At 41.4% G+C, this 8,380-nt stretch overlaps 1 pseudogene; it reads left to right on the top strand.

Annotated features, from left to right (window-relative positions):
* Positions 1-2,425: 2,425 nt before the first annotated feature.
* On the top strand, positions 2,426-2,830 carry LOC102834387 (annotated as a pseudogene).
* The last annotated feature ends 5,550 nt before the right edge of the window (positions 2,831-8,380 follow it).

The raw sequence follows: 8,380 nt of genomic DNA, 5'->3' as shown, positions 1-8,380 counted from the left end.
CAACAATAATGAATACAAAACGTTTCATACAGAGCCTGTCTCTTTATTAAATTAGTGATAGTAATGATGTTAATAAATAAAATAAATATGTCATTGACAGAAAAAAAAAAGAACAATGTGTAGTAAAATCATTAAAATTATGGTCATAAATATTAACTAAAAGTATTAATTTGATAGGGAATAAAACAACTTTTACAAGTAGTTTTGAATATGAAGGCAAGTCAGAAAGTATTGCTACAAAGTCACAGGCTCCTTTATTAAACAAAAATATCAAAATATTAAGCGATTATTCCTCAACATATCCTCTATCTAAGTCTATACTCTCCTGAAGGTAATGTTACCATCTCTCTAACCCTCCTCTGAAAGGAGTTCTGGTAGTATAGTGGTTACTAGTCAGGATGCTAACCTCAGGGTAAGAAGTTCAAAACTACCAGCTGTTCCACCCAAGAAAGATAAGGCTTTCCATTCCCGTAAAGATTTACAGCTTCAGAAATCCTATACAGGGTCACTATGAGTGGGAACTGACTCCACAGCACATAACCACCACCACCACGAACCTTTCTCTGAAGAATTCTGTGCTGATGTCCTTGAGGAACTCAAATCATGTTCTTTTTCAATATTCTTTGAGTATTACAAGCAAAAGTCTGAAAGGACAAGGTCAGGACTGTGGGGTGGATTGGGTAAAGCTTCCCAATGAAATATTCATAGGACAATTCTTGCTACCCTTGAAGAATGAGTAGATGAATTGTCAAGATGGAAAGAAACTCCTCAGCACAATTTTCCTGGTCTTTTTCTCACCAATACAGTTTTCAGTCTTCTTAAAACATTTTCATTATAACCTCCATGATCATCCTGTGTCCTTCAAAAAAAGTCTATCAAGTTTATCCCTTTGGAATCCCCAAAACAGGTCAAAGCTGACCTCTCTCCCTTAAGTTTAGCTGGCCCAGTAGATTCCCTAGGAAGCCATGGTTTTGATTAGATCTTTATTTATTTTTTTTTTTTGAAGGCACCGTAAGGAGACTGTTGGTGTTGGTGTGGTCAAGTGTGTTAATTCTTACTCATAGCAACCCTATATAGGGTTTCTAAGGAAGAGCTGGTGGGTTTGAACTGCTGACCTTGTGGTTCACAGTCCAGTGCTGATCCTACAGCGCCGTACCAGGAATCCTAAAGCCTACTAAGACATGTATATTAGTGAGACAGGTAATTAGTGTCTGCAACTATCCACTTATTAAAAAGAAATGTTTAAATGTATTTTGTTTCGAATAAACCCATGCATGTATGAACTGGAACCCCAGTTGTTGTTGTTAAGTGTCGATGAGTCAGTTTAGGGTTTCTAAGAAGCAGCTGTTGTGCACGGACCACCAACCATGCAGTTCAAATGGCTTTGCAGTCTGACACATGAACCCACACCTCCACACCAGGACTCCCTGGAACCCCAGTAGCCGTACGTTTTTACTTCCTCTCATACAGTCATTTGTTAAGAAGCTCTTTAGCCAAAACTGAATGATAATAACTCTAAAAGTCACCAGTAGTCTGCATAATTTTAAAGCAGATACTTCACAGACATTCACAATGAAATAATAAAAAGTAGAAGAAGATGATAGAAATAGTCATAGATATTTAAGGGTATTTTTGCATAAAAAGTTGATGTAACCATGACTCTGTACAGGTGTGACATAAAATATCAATTCAGGAAAAGGAAGATAAAAACTTTTTTTAAACCATTTTGTCAGATGCCTTCCAGAACTGCTAAATTGCCTTTCTATTCTCAATAACACGAGTCAAAGGCCTCAAAGCCAGTATGAAAAATGTGAGACAATCCATCTCAGAAGCAGAACCTGATAGGAGAAAACAGGATTTCCAAATCAATTTGTCATGATCCAAAATGGATTAAGCAGTTTATTTGTTTTGACATTTCTCATTTGCTAAGTGCCAGCATGCCAAAGTAATCTCTCTGTGATACATACACAGACCAGAACATTTATTATTATTTATTTAGGGGATTTATAGCCCCTTTCCCTCCAGAGAAGTCATTTGAAAGCAGAAATATTTCAAAATTGAGACTGCATGTGGTTTCACCTGATAACAGTTTAATCTCATCGTTTCACCCCTGCCATGGAAAACCATGCTCTACAACCTTGGACAAGGTAAGAAAGACTGTCCAGTGTTAAGAAAAAATACAACCATAAAAGGGTAGACTTGATCATCTATTCCTAACACACAGTAGTCAACAGTATTTGTAGTCTGGAACTTTCCTTGTCCAATAAAATTCTTTCCCACTTTTCTTACTATTAAACTGAGGAGGAATAGAGAGAACACGTCTACTTAAAATAATAAAAGCTGGTGGAGTGTTTGTGGAGTCTGGAAGCTGTACTGTTCTTCTGGGACGCAGGTGTGTGCACTGCCGTGGACTTGTTTTTCCGAGATGGCCGCGCCTGCGGAGAAGACCGTGACCTACTACACCCTAGAGGAGATCCAGAAGTACAACAGCAGCAAGAGCACCTGGCTCATCATACACTACAAAGTGTACGATCTCACTAAGTTCTTGGAGGAGCACCCTGGTGGAGAAGAAGTCTTAAGGGAACAAGCTGGTGGTGATGCTACTGAGAACTTTGAGGATGTTGGTCACTCTACAGATGCTAGAGAAATGTCCCAATGATACATCATTGGAGAGCTTCATCCAGATGACAGATTGAAGGTAGCTAAACCTTCGGAAACTCTCATCACGACTCTCAATTCTAATTCCAGTTGGTGGACCAATCGGTTGATCACAGCCATTTCGGCCCTGGTGGTGGCCATGATGTACCGCATGTACATAACAGAAGACTAACCCCTTTTCAGAAGCCAAGAAAGGACGGACTGAGAAGCCACTGCAACAGTCTACGGAGAAGGGCAGACTCGTCCACTGAAAATGATTGCACCGTGCCTGTCTCTCACTCTCTCTCCTACATTAGAAACAAAACGAAATGAAAAGAGCATTTTCTGTTCTGTCTACTCTTGATCTTGTCTTTCAGAGAGTGCCTTTTTATTCATCAACCTTATTTGGATGTTTCCCCCTATATAACTCAGTTATGTGACTGTTAAAAAATCATCTGGTATTGAACCTGTCCTGCTACACATGCCTGTCTGCTTGGCATGCTCATTGTCTGTGGCATTCAGAACCCCTTGCTCATTAAGCAACATCCCTTAGTGTTCTTGTCCTCTAGACCCGAAGGCAGGTGTGACCTGAGATAAGAAAAGACGTCTCCCTGAACATCTTTGCATCTCATCCACTGACCAAGTACCTCACGTTTCCGGAACGTATAACCTAAAGGTTTCTAGTTGTTGTTTTACCAGAAAAACAGGTGAGACAAAGAAAAGGTAGGAGCCATAAAAGAGGCTTCACTTGTCACTTGTTCTCTTATTAGGAACACAGTAGCATAAACGTCCTTGAACTCTGAGAGAAAACTACATCTGCCCAATCTCTCAGCTTCAAAATAGTCTTTCAAGGATGTGCTCAGTATTGTGACTTACACGTCTTAAACATTCCTTAATAAAGGCCCAAGTGGTGCTTCCCCAATTTGTCAACACCCACATATTAAGGAGGTTATGGATCATTTGGAATCTGCTCTTGGAAAAAATGCTGCTGCCAGTGAGTGAGGACCCCTGGGAGTTAGTGAAGTTCTGCCCACCTTCTTTTGTCACTGGCAGCTCGGGACAGGCCGGAACGGTCACCTAATCATCATATACTGTTCTCTACCCCAATCTTTTTGTCTTTTAAACTTGGGAACCTGAGGGATAGATTATTACTAGATTCTAAGTGCTTCGTAGTTAGACATGATCATGCTTGCCTATTGGCACGATAGGCACATGAGCAATGGAGATCTTCAGAAACGGCTAAAACTCTGGGATAGATTTTTGTACTATTGCAGAGTCTAGATTTTTTGTAATCAATGGCGTGCAGCCCCCTGTCTCCTCTCGCTTTGTCACTGAAACCTAGAGTGAATGTAGGCAAAGGGATGGGGAAGGGTGGCTGTACTGTAGGTAAAACATTAGCTTGCAGGAGAATCTTTTATTCTAATTTTAATAAACATCCCTGGAATGAAAAAAAAATGATAAAAGCTGACATAGGGTAGTGGAATGAGCTCATAATTTGGAATCAGAACACTTCGAGTTTAAATCTTAATATTTCATTAATTAACTATTTTACATTAAACAAGCTTCATTACCTCTATCATAAGGCCAACGGATAGTCTAAGTAGTTTGTTGCCTTGGCATCTATGAACTCCTATGTATTGTCCTGTGAACTTGGTATGATGCTGTAGGATAAGCACTTGACTACAATGTCAGTTTGAACCACAAGGTTGGTGGTTCAAATCCACCAGCTGCTCCTTGGAAAGCCTACACAGGGTCATTATGAATCAGAACCAACTAAGCGGCACTTAACAACAACAATATGCTTTCAACCAGTTTCTGACATGGTCTTTCCTATTTTATCATTCAGGCTCAACTGTGTTCTTTAATCCGCCATTCCAGGCATGTCCCATGTGGTTTCCAGTGATTACAAACCTGTTACTATTTTGTAAGCCAGTATAACATAGTTATATAATGCAGTATCAACAGACCTTGTCTAACTTCAGAGGGGAAAGTGAGACTCAAGATAAACTGAAGACTGATTTCTATGAGGTAGAAACACGACACACCTCCATTTGCCAACCAATTTCACCCTTTCTGCCCCCAGCTTTCCTCCTAATGTTGTTGTTGTTGCTGTTAAGTGCTGTGGAGTTGGTTCCGACCCATAGCAACCCTGTGTAGGGTTTCTGAGGAGCAGCTGGTGAGCATGAATGGCTGACTTCGTGGTTCAAACCAACTTTGCAGTCCACATGAGCCCACAGTGCCACACCAGGACTCCTTCCTCTCCATACCACTTCCTGTTTCTCTGGTGGGTTTAATGATTTGTTGCAATGGTCACATACAATTTACACTCCATACTCACAATTATATGGTTTATTAGAGAAGTAACAGGCTACAATTCAGTATCCGAATCAACTTGGAAACTAACAGGGTAAAGGACACAGTTCAATCAGAACAGCTTCCAAGTAGAACACGCTACTACTCCTCGACCATATTCACCGGCAGGCATCATTCTCCAGCTCTGCAGAAGCCCTGCTGATGACTGAGTTCTGCTGCTGGTCTCTGCTCATGCCAGTATTAGAACTCTTTTGGCTCTGCCATCAAGTGCCTGGAGACACCCCTTTCTACCAGCCTGAGAAAGGAGTCTCACTTTCTCATTCTATACCTGACAGCATGTTCTCTCAGTCCACAGGTCGGGATGTCACCATGGCTGTCTCAGTCCACTACCCTAATGCTGTGGTACCATCTCATGTCACTGTGTTACTGCTCTCTCTGACTCCTAGGTCTAGGAGGTTCCCAGGGCAGGGACACCACATCCAAAGGACACACTCTCCTCCTACGTCTTGATGAGAGTGAGGTCCCCCTCAGCCTCAGTATATGAACATTTTTAAACCTAGCAAGATGGCAAAATTGCCCAATACCCTCAGTAGGCTACAGCCACCTATTTTGCATAGTAATTGATCAATCTTTGCAGGAGTTTTACACATCTTATTTGTATAGAAGACTAACCAATCCTTTTGCATGATTGAGTCAAAAGTCATCCTAGCAGAACTGCAAATCCAGGTCCAGAAAGGTCATAAATACAGAGAGACCGATTACCCTGCACCCAACCTCTTAATGGTTGTAGTTACTTCTTGCCCTTCCTGGCAATGTGCCATAGTGTGTTGTTGTTGTTGTTGTTAACTGCCATTGAGTTGGTTCCAACTCATAGTGACCCTATATATGGTTTCCAAGGAGCGGCTTGTGAGTTTGAACCACTGAACTTGAGGTTCAAACCAAGCTTTCATGGCTTTATCCCACAGTGCTACACCATGTCATTTCACATAATAAAAATCTCTGCCATTTCCTTCACTAATGCACCTGAAACTTTCAAACTGACCAACACATCACAATTTCCAATAAGTTCTACAAGCTAGCACTGACCAATAAAGCCTACCACTACAACGTGTTGCATTGTCCCCAGGTCCAAGCCTTTTGAGGTCCTACGCTCATGCTTACTGTGGTTCTATCTCTTGGGCCTATGATTACTAAATTCTATTTGCTTTCAGAAATTCCTATGGGAGTCTCACATTCTCGTTCTACACCTGCAAACCACTTAAGACATCCACAAGCCTCTTTGAGTCAAAGCTAATACACTCTGTGAGACTGATTAAAAACCAAAACCCACAGCCACTGAGCCAATTACAATTTAAAGTCATCCTCAACCTTTTATAGGGACTAGAACTGCACCCTAGGGTACTGAGGCTGAGGCTCTATGGAAGCACACAGCCTTGTCTTTCTTCCACAGATCCATGGCTGGTGGGTTCTAGCAGCTGACCTTTCAGTTCACAGTCTAGTGTTGAACCCACCTTGCAACTAGGATCATCTATGAAACTGTGATAATATTTCTTCTCATTGAATTATACTGAGGTTTAAATTAGACAACATAAATAAAATGCTTGGCCCATAGTACCTTAAAAAATATACATTTGTCCCCTTCTTCTAAAAGTGCTCAATTCCCCTAAACTCTCACTCAGTGAAATTTATGGGGGCAAGGGATTGGGGCCTTGGGAATATTTAGAGTAGGGATAAAAAGTAGGCAGAATCACAGTCCCTAAAGAAATTACCACAGGCCCGGTTCTCTAAAATGCCCTCTCCAACCCATTTTATGTTTAACAAGATTGTGAATAAACAGAAAAGACCCAACCAGGTCTGTATATTACAGCTTGGTGGTGGTGGTTATGTGCCGTGGAGTCCGTTCCGACTCATATTGACCCTGTACAGGGTTTCCGAGGCTGTAAATCTTTACAGGAGCAGAAAGCCTCATCTTTATCCCGCAGAACAGCTGGTAGCTTCGAACTGCTGACCTTGCGGTTCATAGCCCGATTCGTAACCACTACACTACCAGAGCTCCTTATGTTACAGCTTAGCACACAAAAATACTACGTAAAAGAAAATGAAAAAGAGAAAGAGGAATCGGAGAAAAACAACTAAATCAGTGAAGGAATATTAATGACACGTGGATAATCAGATTCTTCACTGGAGAGCTAGAAATATCATTAAAGAACAGACATTTCCAGTATTCCAAATCCTGCTGCACTGGAATGTCTCAACATGGTGTGTGCATCTACTGTGTGTGTGTGTGTGTGTGTGTGTGTGTGTGTGTGTGTACTCCTTTTGAACATCCTGTATATCCGTATGGTTTGCCTGTATTGGCTTAAGTGTACTTTAGAATTTCCACTTATTCTTTCATATTGTCAGGAATGGATTAGCAAACACCTAGCTAGAAGGCTGTCTGATGAGAACCCAATTCTCTAGGTATCTATATTTCTGGGGCCTGGAGTTGGTACCACCCATTTAGGCTATCTGCCTTTAGACATCCATTTGAACCCTAAGCCTTTAAGAAACGGTTTTCCTAAAGTCACCTTTAAGCTAAACAAATAGGCTAGTAAGCAGGCTAGATCATTTTGCCTTAGGCACTGGGCACTTTTGGAGAATTGTGACATGCTTCAGGAGACAACCCTGTCCAAAGTCTTTCCTACTGAGTTGATTCCAAACAATCCTACCCAGAACTATCTACATAACTGGCTTTCACTATCCACCCCCCAATACCTTCATGTTGACATTACTAGATTCAAAACTCATATATATTCACAACAGGTATACTCAGTTATAGTAATTTTTGGTATTTCTCTGTGCACTTAGATTTTTTGACGCTTACAAATAAAAGGGGGGGGATAGGGTGGCATGGTATGAAACTTTGATTTCTGAGTATCTGTTTAAATGTCATGTATGTGACATCTGACTTCTTCTGGCTTCCTAAGGGGGAAAAAAAAATCAAGCTCAAAACCAACCAAGACCAGTTGCTATGAGGCAGAGGTCAGACATGTCTCTACCCTTCAGCCTGGTTGATCCTGTTCTGATACCAACCATCCTCCTCAGGACACCCTGCTTCTCTGCTGGGTGTGACAATCTGTTGCAATGACAACACAGAATTCTCAGATCCTATTCACGATGATTGAGTTTATTAGGAGAGTTAACAGGGTGCAATTCAGAAAAGCAAAACTTCTCCTGTCAGGAGCACTTCTTCTAAGCAGCACTTTCTGGTCCTCTACCTCTTAGCCATGCACCCCTGACTCTCTGCCATGCTCAGGTAAATGCTCCTTTAGCTCTGCCGATAAATGTCCAAAGGGCACCTAATTCCACGATCCAGCCTCCTGCACAAGTCACTCAGCTCTACTTATCCACTGAGCCACAAAACCCATTGCTCTCTGTCTATATTCTTCTG

This window comes from Chrysochloris asiatica, unplaced genomic scaffold (genome assembly GCF_000296735.1).
Source record: "Chrysochloris asiatica unplaced genomic scaffold, ChrAsi1.0 scaffold00029, whole genome shotgun sequence".
In the NCBI taxonomy this organism is placed as follows: Eukaryota; Metazoa; Chordata; class Mammalia; order Afrosoricida; family Chrysochloridae; genus Chrysochloris; species Chrysochloris asiatica.
The sequence above is the reverse complement of the archived record's forward strand: the minus strand, read 5'-3'. Positions and strand labels throughout refer to the sequence as shown.